Source organism: Rattus norvegicus, chromosome 2 (assembly GCF_036323735.1).
Source record: "Rattus norvegicus strain BN/NHsdMcwi chromosome 2, GRCr8, whole genome shotgun sequence".
Lineage (NCBI taxonomy): Eukaryota > Metazoa > Chordata > Mammalia > Rodentia > Muridae > Rattus > Rattus norvegicus.
The window spans coordinates 39,350,605-39,375,925 of NC_086020.1; the positions used below are offsets into that span (position 1 = coordinate 39,350,605).

Consider the following 25,321-nt stretch of genomic DNA (forward strand, 5'->3'; position numbering starts at 1 on the left):
ACAATAAAACCTGGAAAGTCCTGCATGCAGGAGTGTCTCAGACCTCTGCCGTTTCCAATCAGGGAAACTCGGTTCACTTGCCAGGGGGAAGTGCACAGGAAACAGCTCTCCTGGATTTGTTTGGCTCACTTAAAGCCATTCAGTACAGCTCATAAAATATGCAGCTTGGATTAGCAACTGTTTCATTAGTCATCATTTCTTCCCCTTTAAAACCTTAAAACCGTGCAACAGAAGGCAACTTGTGAACTTATGATCCCCAAAGTTTCCCATGGATTTGCTGACCCTTAGGGCCCTGCCATGAATCACCCTGCTGTCAGTTAAGAAGGGAGTTTGAACTTTAATTCTTCTGAATAAATATATTTCAACCATCGAAATTACCTCAGCAATTTACGCCACAGCTTTAGAAGCTCTTAGTAAATTGCAGATCAGATTTTGTTATCCATTTCCCAAGCGGGCTCTAGTTTATCATTACAAACTATTCTAAAGCATGATACTTTAAAAAAATCAGCCCTTTCTGTGCATCAAGTGAGAGAATTTTCCTTGTAAGTAGTCCCCCAACTCAAAGTATATCCATTTGATACCAAGTGTTACATATCTGTGGTTCTGCCGAAATGTGTTGAATGTGCCAGAGCTAGCACTCCAAAACAAAAATCTAACATTTGAATTATTGGTAAAGTGACATTTGTAGATTCTCTCCTCTTGGCCATTTTAAGATACCAACATACATCATAGAGTTAAGAAGCAGGACAGGGTACACAATTATTCATTCTCTCTCTCTCTCTCTCTCTCTCTCTCTCTCTCTCTCTCTCTCTCTGTCCCTCCCCCTCTCCCTCCCCCTTGGTCCCCTTCTCTCTGTCTCTGTCTCTCTCTCTGTGTCTCTGTCTCTGTCTCTCTCTCTCTCTCTTACTTTCTTGCTTGCTCTCTTACTTTTTGTTTGTTTATAGCAACCAGGATACAGCACACTGGTATTCATTATCAAACATGATGATTTTCCAAGCCATTTCCTCATTCAGTTTCAATACATACATACATCAGCATCCAACATATGTTCTATATGACTACAGAATTTGTCAACTTAAATATTTACCAATAAAAACCATCAACTTTGAAATAAAGTGCTGATGTTACTGATGTTTTTAATTAGAATTAGAATTAGAATTAGAATTAGAATTAGAATTAGAATTAGAATTAGAATTAGAATTAGAATAAAAAAGGTAGTCAGGCTTTTTAGTCTCCTCCATGGATGAACAACCTGATTGATTATCTATTACCAAATGGTCAGCCCTAAAAACATACCTTCAGGCAACACTAAAGATACTCAACATGCTGTATTGGTATGTGTATTCATCTCTATGCGTCTGTTACAGCATTGGCTAAAAAAGAGGAAGATGTGAATTTCAGAAGGGGAACAGTTTGGAAAGTATAAGAGGGAAGAGAGGGCATGGCAAATGATCTAATTATGTTTTAATTAAAATTTTTAAAAATGCCACCTTTCATTACTGAATACTCAGGCAAACAAATACAAAGAAGTTCTAACTCCAAAATGAATATAATAACCTTCTCCATTGGACAAGTGTATCCAATGATATCAAAGAAGACGGTTAAGTTGTCATCTAACGTCTTTGTGGCTGCATTGTAAAATTCCTCCTGGTTATAAAAACCTTTTCCGTTGATGGATTTCTGTATATTGAACCATTTAATCTTTGTGTGGTTTAGGTATAAGCATAATTTTGGCTTCATAGAAATAATGTGGTAGTTCCTTCTGTTTCTATTTTGTGGAATAGTTTGGAGAGTATTGGCATTAGGTCTTCTATGAAGGTCTGCACTTCTAGAATTCTGCACTAAACCCATCTGGTTCTGGGTTTCTTTTATGGTTGGGAAATGTTTAATGATGGCTTCTCTTTTGTTAGGAGTTATGGGACAGTTTGTATGGCTTATCTGATCCTGATTTAACTTTGATAGCAGATATCTATCTAGAAAATTGTCCATTTCACCCAGATTTTACAGATTTCTTCAGTGTATAGGCTTTTGTAGTAGGATCTGATTTTTTTTTTAATTCTCCAGTTTCTGTTGTTATGTCTGCCTTTCCATTTCAGTTTGTTAATTTGGATACTGTCTCTGTGCTCTCTGGTTCGTCTGGCTAAGGATTTATCTATCTTGTTGATTTTTCTCAAAGAACCAGCTCCTGGTTTTGTTGATTTTTTGTAGTTCTTTTTGTTTCTACTTGGTTGGTTTCATCCCCAAGTTTGATTATTTCCTGCCATCTACTCCTCTTGGGTGTATTTGTTTCTTTTTGGTCTAGAATTTTCAGATGTGCTGTCAAGCTGCTAGTATATGTTCTCTCCAGTTTCTTTTTGGAGGGACTCAGAGCTATGAGTTTTCCTCTTAGCACTGTTTTCATTGTGTCCCATGAGTATGAGTATGTTGTGTATTCATTGTCATTATATTCTAAAAAGTCTTTAATTTCTTTCTTCATTTCTTCCTTAACCAAGTTATCATTGAGTAGAGCATTGTTCAACTTCCATGTGTGTGTGGGCTTTCTGTTGTTTTTGTTGTTGTTGAAGATCAGCCTTAGTCTATGGTGATCTGATAGAATGCATGGGATTATTTCTATTGTCTTGTATCTGTTGAGACCTGTTTTGTGAGTGATTATATGGTCAATTTTGGAGAAGGTATCATGAGGTGATGAAAAGAAGATATATTCTTTTGTTTTAGGATGAAATGTTCTATAGGTATTTATGAAATTCACTTGGTTCATAACTTCTGTTAGTTTCACTGTGTCTCTGTTTAGTTTCTGTTTCCATAATCTGTCCATTGGTGAGAGTGGGATGTTGAAGTCTCCCACTAGTATTGTGTGAGGTGCAATGTGTGCTTTCAGCTTTAGTAAAGTTTCTTTTATGAATATGGGTGCCCTTGCATTTGGAGCATAGATATTCAGAATTGAGAGTTGATCTTGGTGGATTTTTCCTTTGATGAGCATGAAGTGTTTTTCTTTCTTTTTTGATAACTTTTGATTAAAAGTTGATTTAATTTGATATTAGAATGGCTACTTCAGTTTGTTCCTTGGGACCATTTGCTGGGAAAAATTCTTCCCAGCCTTTTACTCTGAGGAATTGTCTTTCTTTGTCATTGAGGTACATTTCCTGTATGCAGCAATATGTCCTCTTTACATATCCAGTCTGTTAGTCTATGTCTTTTTATTAGGTAACTGAGTCCATTAATGTGAAGTGATATTAGGGATCAATGATTGTTGTTTCCTAATATTGTTGTTGTTAGAAGTGTAATTATGTTTGTGTGGCTATTTTCTTTTGGGTTAGTTTTAAAAAGATTACTCTCTTGCTTTTCCTAGGGTGTAGTTTCCCTCTTTCTGTTGGAGTCTTCTATCTATTATACTTTGTAGTACTGGATGTGGGGAAAGATATTGTATAAATTTGGTTTTGTCATGCAATAGCTTGGTTTTCCATCCATGGAAATTGAGAGTTTTGCTAGCTATAGTAGCCTCGACTGGCATTTGTGTTCTTTTGGGGTCTGTATGATATCTACCCAGGATCTTCTGGCTTTCATAGTCTTTGGTGAGAAGTCTGGTGTAATTCTGATAGGTCTGCCTTTATATGTTACTTGACCTTTTTACCTTCCTGCTTTTAATATTCTTTCTTTGTTTTGTGCTTTGTATTTTGTGTTTTGACTATTATGCAACAGGAGGAATTTCTTTTCTGGTCCAATCTATTTGGAGTTCTGTATGCTTCTTGTATGTTTATGGGCATCTCTTTCTTTAGGCCAGGGAATTTTTCTTCTATAATTTTTTAGAAGATATTTACTGGCCCTTTCAGTTGGGAATGTTCAGTTTTTTTCTATACCTACTATCATTAGGTTTGATCTTCTCATTGTGTCCTAGATTTCCTGGATGTTTTGGGTTAGGAGCTTTAATCCACTATATAAACAAACTCAAAGAAAAAACACACATAATCATCTCATTAGATGCTGAGATAGCATTTGACAAAATTCAACACCCCTTCATGATAAAAGTCTTAGAAAGTCAGGAATTCAAGACCCATACCTAAACATAGTAAAAGCCATATACAGCAAATCAGTAGCCAACAACAAACTTAATGGAGAGAAACTTAAAGCAATTTAACTAAAATTTGAGACTAGACAAGGCTGCCCACTCTCTTCCTACCTATTCAGTATAGTTCTTGAAGTCCTAGCCAGAGCAATGAGACAACAAAAGGAGGTCAGAGGGATACAAATTGGAAGGAAAAAGTCAAAATATCACTATTGGCAGATGATACCATAGCATACTTAAGTGTCCCTAAATATTTTACTAGAGAACTCTTACAGCTGATAAACAACTTCACTAATGTGGCTGGATATAAAATTAACTCAAACAAATCAGTAGCCTTCTTCTCCTCAAAGGATAAACAGACTAAAAAGAAATTAGGGAAACAATACCCTTCATAATAGTCCCAAGTAATATAAAAAACCTTGGTGTGACTCTAACCAAGCAAGTGAAATATATACATGATAAGAACTTCAAGTTTGTGAAGAAAGAAATTGAAAAAGATCTTGGAAGATGGAAAGATCACCCATGCTCATGAATTGGCAGGATTAATATAATATAAATGACCATCTTGTTGAAAGCAATCTATAGATGTAATGCAATTCACTTCAAAATTCAAACTTAATTCTTCACAGAGTTAGAAAGAGCAATTTGCAAGTTCATTTGGAAGAACAAAAACACCAGGATAGCGAAAACTATCCTTAAACAATAAAACACTTCTGGGGGAATCACCATCCCTGACTTCCAGCTGTACTACAAAGCAATAGTGACAAACTGTATGGTGTGGGTACAGAGACAGGCAGGTAGATCAGTGGAATAGAATTGAAAACCCGGAAATGAACCCACACCCCCATGGTCACTTGACATTTAACAAAGGAGCTAAAACAATCCAATGCAAAAGAAGAAGAAGAAGAAGAAGAAGAAGAAGAAGGAGGAGGAGGAGGAGGAGGAGGAGGAGGAGGAGGAGGAGGAGGAGGAGGAGGAGGACAGCATTTTCAGCAAATGGTGCTGGTTCAAACTTGAAGTCAACATGTCGAAGAATGAAAAATGATCCATTCTTATTGCCTTATATGAAGCTCAAGTCCAGGTGGATCAAGGACCTCCACATAAAACCAGATACACTGGAACTAATAGAATGGAAAGTGGGGAAGATCCTCGAAGACATGGGCACTGAGGAAAATTTCCTGAACAGAATACCAATGGCTTAGGCTCTAAGATCAAGAATCAGTGAGTGGGACTTCACAAAATTACCTTCTGTAAGGCAAAGGACACTGTCATTAGGACAAAATGGCAACCAACAGATTGGGAAAAGATCTTTACTAGTCCTACATCCAATAGAGCTAATATCCCATATATATAAAGAACTCAAGAAATTACACTCCAGAGAACCAAATAACCCTACTAAAAATGGGGTACAGAGCTAAACAAAGAATTCTCAACTGAGTAATATTGAATGATCGAGAAGCACCTGAAGAAATATTCAACATCATTAGTCATCAGGGAAATGCAAATCAAAACAACCCTGACATTAGTCAGAATGTCTAAGATCAAAAAGTCAAGTGACAGCAGATGTTGGCCAGGATGTGGAGAAAGAGGAACACTCCTGCATTGTTGAGGGGATTTCAAGCTGGTACAAGCACTCTGGAAATCAGTCTGGTTGTTCCTCAGAAAATTGGATATGATACTACCTAAGCTATACACTATTCCCAACTATACCACTGCTGGGCATATACCCAAAAGGTGCTCTAATATATCACTAGGACACATGCTCCACTATGTTCATGGCAGCCCTATTCTTAAGGCAGAAGCTGGAAAGAACCCAGATGTCCTTCAACAGAGAAATGGATACAGAAAATGTGGTACATCTACACAATAGAGTATTACTCAGCTATTAAAAACAATGACTTAACGAAATTCTTAGGCAAATGAGTGGAACTAGAAAATATCATCCTGAGTGAGGTAAACCAATCACAAAAGAACCCATATGTATGTACTCACTGATAAGTGGGTATTAGGTCGAAAGCTCAAAATACCCAAGATATAATTCACAGACTACATGAAGCTCAAGAAGAAGGAAGACCAAAATGTGGATGCTTCAGTTCTTCTTAGAAGGGGAAACAAAATTACTCACAGGAGGAAATATGGAGACAAAGTGCAGAGCAGAGACTGAAGGAAAAGTCATCTAGAAACCTCCCCACCTGGCGATCCATCCCATATACAGACACCAAACCCAGATAATATTGGGAATGTCAAGAAGTGCATGCTGACTGTAGCCTGATATAGCTGTCTTCTGAGAGGTTCTGCCAGAGCCTGACAATTACAGAAGCAGATGTTCACAGCCAACCACTGGACTGAGAATTGGGTTCCCAATGGAGGAGTTAGAAAGGATTGACAGAGCAGAAGGGGTTTTCAGCCCCATGCGAAAAACAATATTAGCCAACCAGATCCTCCCCCTCCCATAGCTCTCAGGGATTAAAGCACCATCCCAAGAGTACACAAGAATGGACCTATGGCTCCAGCCACATAAGTAGCAGAGGATGGCCTTGTTGGGCACCATTGGCAGGAGAGGCCCTTGGTCCTGTCAATGCTGGATGCCCCAGTATAGGGGACTGTGAAGGTGCGGTGGTGGTGGGGGTGGGTTGTGAGTGAGTATCCACACAGAAGTAAGGGGAGATAAAGGGTTTCTGGAGGAGATACTGGGAAAGGGAATAACATTTGAAATGTAAATAAAAATATCCAATAAAAAAAGTAAACAAACAAACAAAAAAACCCTTTTCCTCAGACATTCACTACCTACTACATGTGTTGCCAATGAAGGCCTTTCACCGTGAGGCTTTCCTGCTCTAGCCCCTTTCTGCATTTTTTTCAGTATTTCCTACTTATGCCAAAAAAATCCATGCCTATAATTTTATTAAATTTCTAAAATAAAGACCATCACTTACTGGATGATTTAATTCACTGCTTTTTCTCCATTAAGTACCATTATGGAGACTCACCAATTGGGCTAAATGTATCAACTCAGAGGAACCTAGCTCCTAGCTTCTAATGCCTGTAACTTTATTTAGAAATAAAACTTTATAAATGATCGAGTTAAAATGAGGACACTAAAGAGGAAACTCATGGAGTACTATGTGACCTTATAAAAATAGGAAATCTGAGAAAAAAGGCTTACCTAGCTGTAAAGAAACAAAAGAAGTCAGCCATCCGTAGGCCAAGGAAAGACGATTGGAACCAATCCTTTGCTCAGTGCCTTAGGAACAAACTCTGCCCACACTTTGATTTCAGACTCCCTAACTTCCAATTCTGTGGGGCAATACATTTGCATTTGTTTACATAGTCAATTTACATTACCTTGTTATAGTCCTGTATGGTAATAAAATCTCAATCAGAAAACAACCCATAATGAACATTTCACTCATATCAAATATGGAAAAATCAAATATTTTCTAACTTGAAATAATCTTTTTTATTGTCATAACAATTTTAATCCCACTGTTTATAGTTTGAGATTCTTTCCTAGTAACAGAAAAAGGAGAATTATGGTTAGTCATTTAATTATCTTAATAATACCTATAAAAAGGTGACGCACATTTGAACATAGGTGGTCACGGGTACTAATACAGGAATACCCTTGGCAGGGAAGAGAGAGGCAAAGATTAAAACAGAGACTGAAGGAACACCCATTCAGAGCCCGCCCCACATGTGGCCCATACATATACAGCCATCCAATTAGACAAGATGGATGATGCAAAGAAGTGCAGACCGACAGGAGCCGGATGTAGATCGTTCCTGAGAGACACAGCCAGAATACAGCAAATACAGAGGCGAATGCCAGCAGCAAACCACTGAACTGAGAATAGGACCCCTGTTGAAGGAATCAGAGAAAGAACTGGAAGAGCTTGAAGGGGCTCGAGACCCCATATGTACAACAATGCCAAGCAACCAGAGCTTCCAGGGACTAAGCCACTACCCAAAGACTATACATGGACTGACCCTGGACTCTGACCTCATAGGTAGCAATGAATATCCTAGTAAGAGCACCAGTGGAAGGGGAAGCCCTGGGTCCTGCTAAGACTGAACCCCCAGTGAACTAGACTGTTGGGGGGAGGGCGGCAATGGGGGGAGGGTTGGGAGGGGAACACCCATAAGGAAGGGGAGGGGGGAGGGGGATGTTTGCCCGGAAACCGGGAAAGGGAATAACACTCTAAATGTATATAAGAAATACTCAAGTTAATAAAAAAAAATAAAATGGAAGTGGTATGATATAAAAAAAAGGAATGGAACTTAAATGCTAAAATATAAATAAGACTTTATATAAAAATATTAACTTGCTAATGTAGATTAACAATTCATAATAAACAGGATTTATTTGCCCCTGAAGAGATCTCACCCTAAACTTTTCCTCTAAAAAAGAAATGTCTGAAACAGAGAACAAGTTTGTATGGAAGGTATTCTGGGGTAGAAAGACCTTGGAATCCTTTGACTGAACTGTCACAAACTCTTATCTCCCTAATATGTAAATTTCTAGGTTTGGTTCATGAGTCTATTTCCAGATTCCTGGGAGACTTAACCATGTCTTAATGGAAACTTCCTTGGAGCTCCTAATGTGTAAGTTCTAAGCCACAATATTTTGAAGCAAAAGAGTCACTTATTTGTTCACCAAGGGCAAGATGATTTATGTAGAGCGAGTTGTAATAAACACTGTTTCATTTATCTTCTATCATTGCTGTAACTCCTAGAGGGAGTTGATTCAAATGCCAAACAAAAAGAAAAACAAAAAGCAAAAATTAATCACACCATGACCCAATGAATCACAATTGTTTAGAAAGTTTGATGGTTCAAACTGGGACACCAGACTTGCTGGGGACTGTGGATCTGAAGAGATCATGGGAGAAAACACCTGAATATGAGCATCTTGGAGTTGAAAATAATTGTGCCGGTGGTAGTCGAGGTAGGGATTGACACCTACAGGCTGTGTGACTAACAGGGTTTTGCCTTCCCATAGGCATCCATCTGGAACCCTCTCACTTTCATACCTAAGAATGTCCCACCAGAAAAAGAACTGAAAGTACAACATTTAATGGAAATGGCAGGTAGAAGGATGTTTTTAAAATACTTCTCAAATAGTCCTTCTATTTTCATCTCTACTGTGTGTCTTCTAGGGAGAGCCTCCAAAACCCTCTCCTAAGTAATTTCAGAACCTTCTACCTGTTTCTTCCCCTAATATGTCCACCCACACTTCCTGTACCTAGTGATTATGAGGACTTCTGGGAAACAGAAACACCTCATCTTCCAAACTGTTTCCTCCCCCAGAATAAATTACAGGTTGAATTCCTCTAATCTATGCAGCACTAAGAGTACCTGTGTTTCCATGCCATATTGGAGAATCCAAGGGAAACAGGAAATTGTCTTACCTTGAAATCCTACTTTTCTTATAAATTCATTCATTTTCAAGGATTAAGGGGGTAGGAAGGAAGGAAGGGAGGAAGTAAGGAAAGAAGGAAGGAAGGAAACAAAGAAGGAAGGAAGGAAACAAAGAAAGACATCATGAGTCTATATTGAACTGCTTCTGAGTACTGAAACATGAAGCCAGTCAAATTCAGTGCAGTCTGTGTAGCTGACACTAAATTCAAACCTTACAATCACTGGGCACATAAACTGCATTGTAAATCTGAATTACCCTTCTTTATAATAATGAAACAGATGTAGCACGCCTTAGTGTTGATGCTTCTTCTGACTTGGGTTTCAGTCAATAATGACACACTTTCAAAATGACAAAGTTTCTGACTCAGGACTACACTGAGTACATCACTTCATGTGGAGTTAAGACAAGTGTTTACACAATTCTTCAGGACATACAAGGATGAGACTAAAGCTTCTAGACCTCAGATACTGGGTCTAGAAAGTGGGAAATAATACAAAGGTTTGAACTCTAGCACGTTAGAGAAATTCTAGCACTATCTTTCCCTTTGGGGACATTTACAAAGCCCAAAGAGTATGGCCATGCCTGTCATTTGCCTCAGACGCTTACAGAATCTTGGATGCTCCAGGCATCTTCAATGGAGAGGAGGCTCTTACTCATGCCTAAAAGCCAGCTGCTGGTCAGAGAAGTATCAAAATTACCCAACCAGCCCTAGGGCCATTTAGTAAAGAGATATCCCAAGCTTTCTTTCACTTAAAAACTTTCAGAATATAAGAAAGAGAATTTTTCATTAAAAACTGCTCCCCCCTTTCTATCCTTGGCTACTCTCACATTGACAGATACACATAGTGTAGCAGTGCTCCTAGATAAAAATCCATGAACCATCGTGCACAGGTCACCAAAAATGTAAGAAGAAACTTGGGTACCCTGCTTCTCATATCTGTAATAAGAAAGGAAGCAGCATACTTACAGATCTCAGATTTTTCTGACTGAGGCTACTTCTTTGATCCTGCAGGCTTTGTCTCTACCTTTAAGGATCACTTCTTTCTGAGTCTTATAAGATATTTATGTCATACCTATGCCTGACTCTTCCAATCCATTCAAGGCTGTTGAGAAACGGCCCTCTTAACCCTAATTGTGTTCTGACTGAGTTTCAGCCAGTATGTTGGCTGGGTTTTTTTTCCCCCTTTGGAAACACAAAGCTCTTCTTCTGTTCAGAGGTAGTATGCACAAGGATGTCTGACCTATTCCTTCCTTCAAGGTCACTAAGGAGGCTTCTATATCCAAGCTTAACACTTCAAAATGGTCTATGATGACATTTCTCACAACTTCTACAGCCAAACAAATCCTCACCATCCTTACCTTTATCTGAACATCTACTTTCATTCTGACCCTCACAAGAGACTGCTCTTTGTTTTATTTTTCCCTCAGTGTTGTTCCCTTGGATAATGACTTCCTCATCTGAGTTAATTTTAACAAACACCTTAATTTATAAAGAGCTATAAATACAATTCCATCAGTGGAGGTAGCGATGATATCTGAAGAGAGATGCTGTGGTGAGAATTGGTATTCTGACCTTCACTGGACACCTCCAGAACCCCAAAGGTAGTTAATTGCTTTTGACAGATTAACTATAAAATGTGTTTCCTGAGATGAGGAAAATCTAGATTGTCTGATTTATTCCAACTAAAACTCGAGGTGCAGATAACAACTAGTAAAGCTAAATTCATGCATCTTTTAGAAGGAAATTTTCAGTCACTCTCTCCATGCTTTGGAAAAATCCATGAATAAATAAGTAAGCTAATGCAAATAGTTCCCACCTCACAGATGAGTCCCTAAAAGGATGTCCTTTTCGTAAAGTAGCCTACGTTTGGAAGTAACTCTCCTGGCTGACAGAAATCTGACAGAATTGGTGAGCAGAATGATCTTTGTTCAGTCTGCAATCTGCACTCATAATTGATGACAGCCTCCACAAAGATACCAACACCAGAACCTGGTGCCAGGATGTTTTCAAGGCAATTTGTATCATAACGGTTCATTTATAAACATGTACGAGCAGGCATGCATTGCACTGAATATAATTGCTTCTTCCCATTCTTAGGATGTGGCATAGCCTTTTAGAGATCAATACTCAGCCTAAAGCCAATGGATTATTCATTAAGGTTTTCCCAGCTGCTGAACAGGACCTGCTCCCAACAGGGTCTTCAGCAAAGCTGGCTTAGAGAAGAAGGATCTGCCCAACACAGCCAGCCTGCCTGAGGATTTTCTAGGTACAGAGGGTAAGAGGAGGCTAGACAGCTGCGATAACCATGAATCAGAGCCATGGCAGCTCTGAGTCAAGTCAGAAAGATACTGACTCATGAACACCAACCCTACTTCATTTCTCTTTACAGAGTCTTTTCTTCATAAGCCAAATCCTAGAAGCCATGTCCTCTATAACAGCAGAAGTGCAGCAGGCCAAGATGATAGAAACTGAAGAAGCATGTTGAATGCCACATGCCCTGGCTTTTGCTGCTAGGAAACTGGGAACAGCAGGAAGCCATGTTGCATCAGTAAGCACCAATAGGGAAAATACTTCTTAGACCTCTGTGCTTCAATATCTTCCTATGTGGAGAACAGGGTTTTATGGTTTCCAACAGCATTATGCATTGACAAAAGATAGTGTGGGCTCCTGAATAGGAGATAGCCTCACTGGCTTGACCTTTGCCCATTAAAAATGATGGTCTGGCCCTACAGGACTTGGTCCTGGGTCCCTTAGCGTGTGGCCAGTTACAAGGGTGGGATTCAAATATAGAAGGGGTGCCATATGGCATTTCCAAAAACAAAAACAAATTCTATTCCTTTGTAAACATCCATATAGTCCATAGAACAACTTCGAGCTCGTAGGAATTTGAGACAAAGAGAGAAGTGAATATAGAGAACAGTGCACCCATGTGCTCTTGACTCTCAATGAATAGATTATGCATGAGGAGAAACCAGCTCTTTACAGTACAGTCAGATCGGGAATATGTTCATATTTAATAAGCTAACTCAAATGCCAATATTCTAGTCATTCATCCACATGAGGGGTTCTATTTATAATATTTTTGATGATTTTGCTATTAGATATTTATTTTTATAAGCTTGCATTCTTGATTACATTTTCTAAATCCCATAATCTGATTTTGGTAACTGTAACTAGGATACCCACATGTTTAAACATATTAATCATTGATGACTGTGTGGATCTAATTTGAAACACCTAAGAACTACTAACGTTTTCAATACTCAGTGAAGAGAGAAAACTTCTCAGAACTTTGGTATTTATGCTTTTTTTTTCTTTTTTTCAGAGCTGGGGACCGAACCCAGGGCCTTGTGCTTGCTAGGCAAGCGCTCTACCCCTGAGCTAAATCCCCAGCCCCTGGTATTCATACAAGTAAAAGCTCATGCCTACTTTAGCAATAACTGCCTAATAGATCAAACTAAGTGAATACAATTGCACCCTGATTGGGGGATGCTGTGTGTAGTCATGACTCATCTCCCCAGTTTTCTTCCTATTAATGAGGAGGGAAACACCTAATTGCTTTTCATTAACTCATAATCTTGCTGAGCAAAAATTTTAACTCTTGCCATTTGTTAATAGGAAAAGTCAGACACTAATACCATTCACAACTACCTGACGACAACAGTAAAAACGCCCCCGTCTGAGCCTCATTGCCAGGACTCTGTGCTCCAGGTGCTACCTGGTGGAAATTTGAGCCTCCATCAAAAAAAAATTGCCAGCAGATAATGGCCATAAAACTACTGATCGAAGAACCCAGCAGGCACGATATAATTCCTTCCCGCCCCGCCTCCAACCTTACCTGATTGTTACTAAGTCTTATTCCTTTCAGCATTCACACTTGAAACAAAACAGGAAGAAGTTCTACCGCCTCGAAGCACGTATAAACAAGCAGAGACAACTCTTCTACTCTCTTCAGTGTCCTGCGTCTATACAACCCAAGACAATGGCTCCCCTCGGAGTACTGTGAGTCCTCTGTACTGAATAATGCCTCTTCATTTTGGGAACTACCTGCTCCCCCAGGAGACCCAAGGCTCTCCAAGGTATCACCTGTGGAAAAGGATCATTTTTGCCTGAGCATAATCAAATGCATATGCATGTACACATACATATACATGAGACTTGGTTATTATAAAGAAGAGGAAAAGTATATACCCTAACAATCTCATATGCCTAGATCTATAATCCTTTCACCTTCTTTCTAACACTTTTCATTCTCCTCTTTACAACAGATGATTGACCACAAACAAGCTTTACCACATTTAACTTCTCATTACTGTTTCTGTGCATAAGCCTCATTTGCTATTTTATACAATAAAAAGATCCCAAACATTTAGTTGCACTGCTTTCCAAACAACTCCCTAAAAGAAATATGGCCCCTGAGTAAAAGAAATAACGATCTCTGATATGGTTTGTAGTTCTCTTGTAAAGGTCTCCTAGAGTCACTCAACAAATACCAAGTATCAAGTAAAAAGATGAAGGAAGAATATTTTAGACTATGACCTCTGCATCGTAACAGCGTGCCCTTTGCTGCTTCATTCAGGAAGGATGACAATAGGAGCTAGGGCCTAGCTGCTGGGTAAAACCAAACCTCTGTGCTCCCCAGCCTCTATTCTTTTGCAGTGACATTCAGCCAAGGTGCATAGACCTTAATGCGGGTACTCTGACTGCCAGCCATGGCTGCCCTACATGGTGCATGAGTGTTGTATCAGGCTCTCCCACTGTTGGGTAAAGGACATGGAAGTGTAAACACTCACAGTGACTGTTCTTCCTGACAAAACGGATACAGGGCTTGGAAAATTTTCAAGCTGTGTTCTACCAAGGCAGAGATTCACTTTACTCTATTTTGTCTGACTCAAGAGCTCAGAGCTCTTACTAAAACTACCTACTCTTGAATAACACATTAAGATGCTATCCAAGAAGCTCTGTGAGAGAGCTTTGTAAGTAAAACAGTATGTGAAAAACATGTTTTCTCATATGTTTTTGGGACTCCCAAATGCAATGTCAAACATAATGCAGCTATGTTAACATATTATATTGACTTCTTCCAGCCTACCTTCAATTTTGTTATCCACCAAATATTCTCTTTTGCTCCTGCTTCCTGAACTCATATCCCATCTTGGTTTCAAAACTTGCATCATTTTCTCTGTGTAGCCTAAAACTTAAATAGAATAAGTGAGGTTTTTGTTATCGTTTTGGTTTTGTTCGAGATTTGATGAGTCAACTCATCCTACCTTATTTTAGGAGAGAAAAACAGCCACAATGCATAAGTCATTACTGCATAAAGTTAGCCGAATCCATCGACTCTCAATTCTAGATAAATTGCTGATCTTTTCAGTGGGGAAACCCTTAAAAAGAGTAAAATTCTTAAGGTCAGTTCACCACAATTTTTCAAAACAAATGTCTAAAAACATTCAAGATAATCCCAAACACAAAATAGCCAATGTGCTTAGGATAGTCTTTCATTGTGACTCCTGGTATAAGGGACTGCTTCTCCTTTGCCTTAAAAAGAAATGAAACCCTGGGTGTTTAGAAAGCAAGGAGACTCTGGGATGAAAATAACAATAAAAGTATAATAGAAGTCTGGTATAATAGAAGAAAGAAAAATACAGAGTGAAAAGGAAGAAAGAGAAATGTAGTCATAAATAGATTTATAAAATAAGGTATTTTTTTAAGTTTCTAAACACTTGTCTTTAAAATTACTCATCGCATGACTGCACAGTGGGTTTTGTAGCAGCAGTGCATGGAAAGAGCATTCAGAAGACAGCATCTCCAGTTCTCATAAGAAGCATCTCAGGAGCTACCTTGCTATCCTAACTTCTTGTAGATTAGATTACACTGGTTTGCAGGTTAGCATTCTTGCATTCTGGACTAACTTTTAAGGGTTAGTCAGAGTCACATACTAAGGAATAAGGAGACTCAGGTTTAGCTGTCACAGATGCCCATTCACCTGGAGAAGGAACAGATACGTTGCTTTTGACAAGGAGAAGATGCCTCCTTAATATCTTGCTCGAATGTATTTACTGGTTTGGATGAGTTTATTTTTACCGGGTAATTTTTGATTGGAAGCATAAAATTAAAATTAGCCAACTACATTCTAGCTAGCAGTGACATACAATGAAAGTAGCATTGAAGTTAACTCTATCCCCCTGCTTAGAGAATTCATTTAAGACACCAAATTAGCAAATCAATGGAAATTGCATATGCAGGCAAACAAGGAATATACCTGTTACAAGTCTACTGCCCTGTTTGCACACATTTGTAGTGAGCACAAGGCTTTAGTTAACAACCAGCCATCTGCTGTGCAATCTAAAATAAAATTGACTCCATACAGCTTTTTGATGAAAGAGATAAATTTATAAATGTTTCCGTAGGCTTCTTTAAAAGAAACACTACTTTACAAAAAAACACATATGGAAGATGAAAATTACCAGTTTACAACTGTCCTCCAAAGCACATGTTTCGCTTCATAGGAGTTAATAACACAATTAACTCTTATTATCACTAGTCACTTCAGGACATTGAAACTTGGGGATCCTTCTGTCTAGCAGATGATGAGTAAAAAGCAGTTCAGACATAGTTGGGAGAAATGACCTTCACGTCCCACAGTCCACAATCCCAGCTCCATAGATCTGCAGGAACACCGTGTTTGCAGGCTCAGAAGCAAACCACTGTATGAGGCAACTGAACTTTCTAACTCCACACAGAACATGGCTCCTATTCTAAACTAAGGCAAATAGCCCTATACTAATTTAGGACAAGGTGAAGCCCAGTGTCTCTCACACTTCTATACCCTGCCTCCTACCCAGAGTGATACACCATGGCATCCTACGGCCAGGCATTTTTGTCACCATGAGGTCATAGTTCAAATGTTTCTTCACACACAAAGCCAGGCCACATTATTACCTATTGTGTAGAGTTCTAATTCAATGTCCATGTTCATTCAACCTCTTGTAAAACTCACACATAAATGAGTACATTATTTGGTTTGTTTTTCCCCTGGTTCTAGCAATTTAAAATGCACTTTGAATAAAAGATGATCTATTAGAGCCATTAAGAATTATTGTTACAGAAGTTGGCTTCAGGGCCTGACACTATTATTGATGCAGTGATGTGCTTACAGACAGGAGCCTAGTATGACTGCCCTCTGAGAGGCCCAACAAGCGGCTGCCTAAGAGGGAGGCAGATAATTGCACTGAACAAACGATCTGATGATAGAATTGGGGAAAGGCTGGAGGATGTTGAGGAGGGTGACCCCATGGCAAGATCTGCAGTCTTAACAAACCTGGACCCTCTCAGACATTGAACTACCAACCAGGAGGCATACACTAGCTGGTCCGAGACCTCTGATACATATACAGCAGAGGACTGCCTGGCCTGGCCTCAGTGAAAGAAGACATACCTAGCCCTTGGAAGACTTGGGACCCCAGGGAGTGGGGAGGTCTGGTGTGGTGTGGGGGTATGGAGGTATGTGTGGGGTGTATGGGGGCTTGGGGACATCCTCTTGAAAATAAAAATTTATACTAAAAAATTTTTTAAAAAAGAATTTTTTAAACTAAATAGACAGTAATGCACAGATAAATAGAGAACTAACACAATGCATGCATGTCGCATGTCACTTTCATATCAAAGCAGAAATATGTTACCTGAGGAATCATATATAATAACCTTGAAGTTCTTGTAGAAATTTGAATTTTTCACACCAATTATACTAGTAAAAATGAAACTCACCAAACATTTTCATTAAACACACTGTCCCTAACTCAGTTAATATAAACAGAAAACACATGGTAGTGCGATGTCCTTCCAACCACTCTAGTTAAGGTCCATATTATAATCCCTTTAATTTTCTCTCTACTGCAAAAAAGGGGGGCTTTCAGGGATGCCTTCTGATTTATACTTGTGAATTTAATTTATATATTATAGCTTTTAAATTCATAAATACCTCTAATTTAATAGATTACAAATCTCTTGTACTAATTTGTCTACTTATTAGATAAGCCAAATAAACAGTATTATGGGTTTGTTTTTTGTTTTGTTTTGTTTTTGTTTTTGTTTTTGTTTTTGTTTTTTTTGAGAGAGACAAACTTAATTCGTTTTGACTTGGGAAAAGGCAGATTTTATGTTCGTTCTTCATTCTGAACATGTTTATTATACTCAGTAGACTCAGGACTTCGAGGTAGATACTTTTCCACAAACATTGTCTCCCATATTGCTCTTTCTTCTGAGTTGGACACAATCATCTTCTTCTTGATTCAGAACAGCTGTGTTAGCCACAAGAGTTCTTCATAAGATTGGATCAATCGGCAATTTCTCCTGAAAGGCAAGATGAGGCTAACTCCACCCAAGGATAAATAAGCCCTTGGGAATTGCTGTGAGAAGGGGAATCTTTGGTGGTATCGCCATTAGTAAGTTGGCCTTGTCCCATTAATGAACTCTATTACATATATAGCTAGATATTACTCGAATCATCTTTGGAGATTATCACTTTATATTCTCTGTTTAGGGTTAATAGAAATACTCTCCTTAGAAAAAAGCTATAGCCTAACTTGATTTCTATGCATGCTGTACATCCAGATTTCTGTAAGAGTTCCAACAAATCCTGTGTAGAAAACTGTGAATCCTAGGCAATTAATAAATGCTAGTATGAAAAGACTAAGTACCAAGGACAAAAGTCCTAAAAGGTAAGATTGACCTGAAATTCAGGGGATGTTTCAGTTTGCTTCTCTACTGAACAAAAAACCAAATTAGGAGGGAAAGAGTTTATTTGACTTACAAGTTACAGTTCACTGGCCAAGGAAACAAAGAAAGGCACCCAAGGGAGGAACCAGGAGGCAGGAACTAAAGCAGAGACCATGAAAAAGTGCTGCTCACTCATTTGTCACCATGGCTTACTTAGTCAGCTTTCTTATACTACCCAGGACTACCTATCCGGGGGTGGCACCTACCACAGTGGGCTGAACCCCCCCCCCCTGCATCAGTAATGAATCGAGAAAATCCACAGGGATGCTCACATTCCAATCTGATTCTTCATTGGAAGAATTCATTGTAGGCAATTCTTCATTGGAAGTTCCCCTTTCCAGGAAGTTCGAATATGATTCAAGTTCCCAAAAATTAGTAAGAGATGGGAGGAGATTTGGAGAGGGAGGAAAATGTGGTACACCAGAAGAAGACAATCTTTATCTGTATTTAAGGGACAAATACTAACTTTCTTTAGCTTCTTAGATAGGAAAAGAAGCCCAACTATAGTAACATCCTATTAGCATTCCTTAACTAAAGGACTCACTTGTAAGGTCTCTCCTAAATCTTATGGAACAAAAGTTAAATGGATTTTGTAATGCCACATCAGGGCTCAATAGACTGCTTTCTCTTAGAAGCATGCACCAAAATTCCCTAGATGTTCAATGCAGGTTGTGTCATAAGGACAAATAAGACTTTGAATGTGATATTCCAGCCTCAAGAGTAGTTACTGTGACATATTCTGGCTGACTAATTCCAAAGTTTTGTACTCCTAGACACTCTGACTAATGTTTTTCTAAGCTCTAAGTGACTAGCTGACATTGTCTTTTCTGACTGATAGTCATTAAGCCATGCGCTAAAGTAGCATTCTTATTGGGAAATATTGTGATGATCCATTTTATAGCAGTATTAGCTGTTCATTTTCTATTACTCATTTCAATAGTCCATGTTAGGGCATAGAGTAAATGGTTATCAACATGCTTACCACACAAAGGCTGGATACAGTCGTGAACATTTGAAAACCCAGCACTTGGAGGTAGACATAGGCAGAACCTTGAAGCTCATTGGCAACAACCTTAACCAAACTGGTAAGCTCCAGATTCAAAGAGAATATTCTTCTCAAAAATTAAAGGGGAAAACAACTGAAAAAACACCCAATATTGACCTTTGACCTACATAGACACATAGACACACACACACACACACACACACACACACACACACACACACACATGTGAAAATATGTACAAACCAAGCACATAGAAGAAAGAAGAAGAATGGGGAAGGAGATGATGATGATGATTTAACAGTTTATGGTTGACTATTTGACAGATATAATTCTCAGGAAGACACAAGATGCAGTCCTGATAACCTGATGAACTCAAAGGGATATAGGAAAAGCCCATTACATATAGCTCCGTCAACTCCATTGTAAAATTCAGCTTTAACTGTCATGGCAAGAAGATTGACTACCCAAGTCTCTGTAGGAAGAATAGAAAGAACACAAAGGGTATGATATTAGAAGCATGTTCTTTTCTGAGTCATGCCTGCTGACATTACACCTCAGGTTACAGCCTGACCTGTGCTAGTTCATCAACAGAACTAATTTCCTCCCTGTAAGTCCATTGCCTACTGTTTGTTCAAAAACTGTCTTCTCTACAACCCACTGGAGTAACTTTTTTACCTAACACCTCCACTGCATGAAATACATCTTTGACAAGCAAATTCTATCCTCTTTAACCATAAGTTTCCAGGAAGACTTTTTTCTAGAACTCTGAGAATCATTAACCGAGCAAGTCCACTTTCCATGAGTGTTTCCATGAGTCGGAGCATAGAGGCTGTTCATAATCATTCTAAGTGTCAGATTAAGCATCTTAAGATTCAATACCAGCAGAAGAATGGGTTGAGAGAGTACATTCAGAAGTAGTAGTAGTAGTAGTAGTAGTAGTAGTAGTAGTAGTAGTAGTAGTAGTAGTAGTAGGCTCAACTGCAAAGATTGGTGAAGATAATCATAAAAGAAGTAAGTTTTGAGAGCTACAGAAAACAATAAAAGAGAGGAAGAATGCAAAACTGTCAGAGTTTGCCCCAGAGAAATATGAAATTGGATACAGAGAGGTGTCTATGTATCCAGAGATTTACGAAGGGAATTACCTTACCTAATTATAAGATTCATGAAGTTACTCACATAATGCATACCAACTAGAGGACCATGGATGCTGGTATCCATATTCCAGCCTTGAGAACCGGGGCCTCACTGGTATAAGTTCCAAAGGCCCAAGGCCAATGAACTGAGGTCTCCAAGTCTGAGGGATGAAGATGAGAAGGATCTTAAAGGAGGGAGTTTCCCTTGCTCTGATTTTTGTGCATGTGTCTCCTCCAGGAATTGGATTATTTTCACCCACACTAATGAGAGCAGATCTTTACTTAGATTACCTACTCCACTGCTAATCATGTCTAAAATTTTCACCACAAACTCACTCAAAAAAATTGTATTAGCTGCCTGGGAATCAGTTAGCCTAGTCAAGTTGGCAAGTAATTAGCCAGCACAAAGTATAAAGAGAAAACACCCAAAAACAACAACATGTTCATGTCATTAATTATTTTTAAATTAATTGAAAGATGCAACCTACCCAGATACTAAACACCAATAGAGTAGAACAAATGAGCCCTTTGCACCAGATATTACCAGAGCCAGGATTTGAATCCAGATCTGACTTAACACGCCTCAGTTTTATTACATAGCTCTGCCTAAACTGTAGGGGGAGAAGTTGTTTACTTCTTAAATCTGTGTTTGGGAAGCTTGTCCTAAGTCAGATGAACAGTATCTTGTTTCATTATTCATATTCATCCAGCAACCATCTACAGAGACCTTCTTACATGCAGAAGCTGTACCAGTTAGCTAGCACATCAAAGGCATCTTGTTGAAAGAATGAGAATATTCTTGGCTGCCTCCTAGGCCTCTTCATAGAGTTTTAGGGGCCTTCCATCTCTTTCATCCACCCTGCCTTAGGCATGGCAATTTTCCTATATTAACACAACAGTCTTTTAATATTCTTGGTCATATCTTACCCACCATACTTCTGACAGGTTCTTTGGTAAGCCTTTTAAAGCATTCATATCTCACTTTAATATGCTTTAGTCCCAACTCTCTTGCAATCCTGATATTTATTTCAACTTCTGGTTTCTTGCTTGCACCATTGCCTTGAGGACACTGTGGGAAACACTTCAGTTTTCAAGTGTTATCCTCAAATGATTTGTTCCATCTGCAGTACTCTCCCCAGAGAGTCTGCCAAGGCTGGGCTTTTATTTACAATATTCTTTTGGAAAGAATGTCTTTACCAAACCTACCTACATATCCCTGGGATAACTTTGAAAGTGGATTGGGTTACCCATTTCTCCTATCAGGCCAAAGTTTTCAAAATGTTACACATGAGGCTGTGGACACTGTAGGCCCAAATGGAGAGCACTGAAGACAGTATCCTAATTTAAATGTGTGTTTAAATTCATTGGCTGATATAGTTAATAATTAAGTAACAGAATATACATATGTACATATATATACATAGATAATTCATGTCTTCTGCATTCAGTGTTGTGCTGGCAATACACGAAATTCCAATTTTGCATTTCTGTAAATGATAAAGTAGTAAAGCATTTATCTAAAAGTGCACTAGTAATGTTAGCTGGAAAGTTTTCTTGCTGCACCTTTTTAGACAATAGTCATGACCTAATAAAGATGCCTCACCTTGCTTTGCCAGCATTTCACTGTTAACTGTTTTATTAATCAGGATACTCAGAACTGTTGGTTGAGTGAAGGAAACTTTACTTTCCATGTTTCAGAGTAATTTCCACGTTTTCAGTTACACACCATCTGAGTAACATGAACTATCGCCCCATCATACCGTTTCCCACCAGGAGCAGGAGTTGTTTCCTTCTGCACTGTATCCACACTGTGTCCATTACACATCCACTAGTTCCTTTGGTGCTTCTGTTATTAAATCAGCTGTCATAGTATCATGGTGCCTGTATTCAAGGAGCTCACATTTCCCTTAATTAGAGCCCCTGTGGTGTAAGAGTAGAGGCTCTAAAATAACCTGCAAAAAAATTCAGGAATTCCTACATGATTTCAGGCATCCACTGCAATCCTTGGAACATATCCCTCATGGCTAAGAAAGAACCCCTGTGTATTTATTATTTTAATATATAAGATTCGGAATTTTATATTTTCGAAATTTTACCTAGAGATTTGCTGATGTACGACTATTTCCAACCACCAAGATCTCATTTCCTCTGCTTCGTTCTAATGCTTAAATAAATGCCAGGGCTCACTAAGCATTTGCAAAGTGTCATTTCCCAGGTTAAGCACACTGAATTTAATCCTAATAATAATCCCTGACTGTGGATACAATCACTTGGAAGGTGAGACAATTGGCCTCAGGGACAATATGCTGATGTTATAGATGCTTCTGGAAAGATGCAAAGAAATGGTGATGATGTTCATGTGGAAAGGTTTGTTCTCATTAGGAATTCTCAAAAACTTAGCCAAATTATGTATTACTGTTGGGTTATGAAGCCTGTAGGATAGTGTAGTTTAAACTGTGAGCTCCAAAAAGGATATGTAGAATTTATAATTGTACTGCCTGTTGGTGTGACCTTCTGGGATAAAGGATCTTTGTAGAAAATATTAGACAAGGTCAGAGAGTAATATGCCTAAATCTGTTGGTTGAGTGAAGGAAGCTTCACTTTCCACGTTTCAAAATAATTTTTATGTTTTCAGTTACACACCATCTGAGTAGCATGAACTATCGCCCCATCTCACCATTTCCCACCAGGAGCAGGAGCTGTTTCCTTCTGCACTGTATGCACACTGTGTCCATTACACACTCAACAGTTACTTAGCTCCTTCTGTTATTAAATTGGCTGTCATAGTATCATGGTGTCTGTATGATACTATGGAGCTCACATTTCCCTTAATTAGAGCCCAGTATGCCTAAAATCCAGTGTGCCTGGTGTTCTCATACAAGTAGAGAGCACACAACAAGAGGAACTCATAGAGGAATTAACTGGGGTGCTTGAAGCATAAAGGAGATGTGGTAAACAATGCCATGAAAGAAAGTGGGGGCAGATATTAATGGTTACTGCCACAAAACAAAGAAGTTGGGGGTGGCTATCAGTACTAAGAGCAAGAAGAGGTGATTAGAGTCTTTCTCTGAGCCGCATAGACCACACACCATGGTGACTTGTGGCTTTGACTTTTCCGACTTGTGGCTGCCAAAGCTGTGTGATAGTTTTCTATCATTTTCATCCTGTGGCAATTCTATAGCAATCTGAAACAGTAATTTAGATAGGGAAATGTAAGTTCAGACTTTACGTAAATGGTGAAGGCGGGATTCAGTCCAAGGAAATGAATACTGAAGGCCGTGTTGTAAAGTTTCATAATCCACTCTCTCCATTTTATTTTAACGTGTGCATTAATATTATAATATACAGTATAATAATCATATGTATTAACATATGAGTTAAGTCTTATGTTGCACAGATGGGGAAACTTCATCTCAGAAGATGAAGCACATTGATGGGTAACAACTACCGCAGCATTTAAGTCTATATCAACTGATTTCTACATGCTTTTCACTGAGCCCACATTTAGTAATAATGCCTAGCATGGCTATATTTAGAATAAGACTATTTCATGTTAGTGTTTATTACTCTGCTCATTTCCAAATTATGGACATATATCGTGTAATTCAAAGTAGATATGAGAAGTGAGTTTAAGGTTAGTTTTGAACTTAGATTTCTACAAGGGTGCCACTTTTATGAATTCTACCTCCCTAGCAGTGCACATCTACAGGGTTGAAGCCCAGGGGCCTTTGTTCACAATGCAAACTTCATATTTTACTTTTTAGAATCCCTTAGGCATGGTAGCCAGTGGCCGCCAAAGAACCAAAGGATATTTGTCATCTCTCTCTCTTTCTCTCTCTCTCTCTCTCTCTCTCTCTCTCTCTCTCTCTCTCTCTCTCTTTATACATATATATGTATGTATGTATGTATGTATGTATGTATGTATGTATGTATGTATATATTTTTTAAATTGGGTATTTCTTATACATTTCTAATGTTATTCCTTTTCCCAGTTTCCTGTCCATAAGCCGCCTAACTCCTCCCCATCCACCTCCCTTACCACCCCTTCCACAATCCCCTACACTGGGGGTTCTAGTGGCAGCTAGGAAAAGTTAGCTCCCCTCAGCTGTCCCACAGAGTGCAGTGAATACAAGTTTAGAATAGGTTTCAGCAAACGCTGAAAATGGAAGCATAGACAATTATATTACCATTCAGCAGCTACAGATGCAACACACACACACACACACACACACACACACACACACACACACAACTTCCATTTTACTGATCAATTGGACCATTTAACATTGGCTGGCAAGATTTTCAGTAGTGCATCGTGAAAAGTTTACAATATGCTGAAGTCAGGCTCCTCATGCTGTTTTTCTGCTATGACAAAGGAACCTCTAATTCACTAATTTTAGGCAATTAGACAAGTAAAGCTCGGCAACACCCAGCTTAGATCATATGAGGCTTAGCCAACTTGCAGGTGCACCAAGAAGGTAAATGTTTATAATTGTGTGCTAGAAATATTCCTGGCTTGATAAAAATACAATGTTATTATACCAGCCAATAGAGGCAATCTGTAATTTTTTTTGAAAAAGTGTTATTCTTTAGAAAATTAGACCTTAATTTCACAAAAAAGCTTTTCCCTTTTAAAACAATACTTTTGTTTCTGATTTCTTAATAACCTTGGGCAGCTGAGTCTTTTACTATATGCTCCATGCTTTTATCTTACCTTGTCTTCATTTCCTGAAAGGTGATGAATCCACTAGAAGAACGAAATGAATCCAAGCCACGAGGAGTTGCAAAAATCCCAGGATGCCTGTCACCCTGTGCTCTCACTTTTATTACAGAAGAAGCTCTGCTAAAATAAAGGCCCAGCCCTGATATATCATTCTCTAATGCCACAAGAACTGTATATAAAACACTATGAATCTTTTAA

General features: G+C 38.7%; 1 long non-coding RNA gene across 4 annotated transcripts; it reads left to right on the plus strand.

Moving 5' to 3' along the window:
- The first annotated feature begins 1,202 nt into the window (after positions 1–1,202).
- On the plus strand, positions 1,203–25,321 carry LOC102556361 (uncharacterized). Of its 4 annotated transcripts, none has more exons than XR_010064066.1 (6): positions 1,221–1,334; positions 8,586–9,150; positions 10,911–11,084; positions 11,873–12,031; positions 13,352–13,562; positions 25,136–25,321. It is a non-coding gene; the product is annotated as an uncharacterized LOC102556361 (long non-coding RNA). The 4 variants fall into 4 exon arrangements; XR_010064067.1 differs by having other exon boundaries at positions 13,352–13,485; XR_590871.4 differs by lacking the exons at positions 8,586–9,150; positions 10,911–11,084 and having other exon boundaries at positions 1,203–1,334.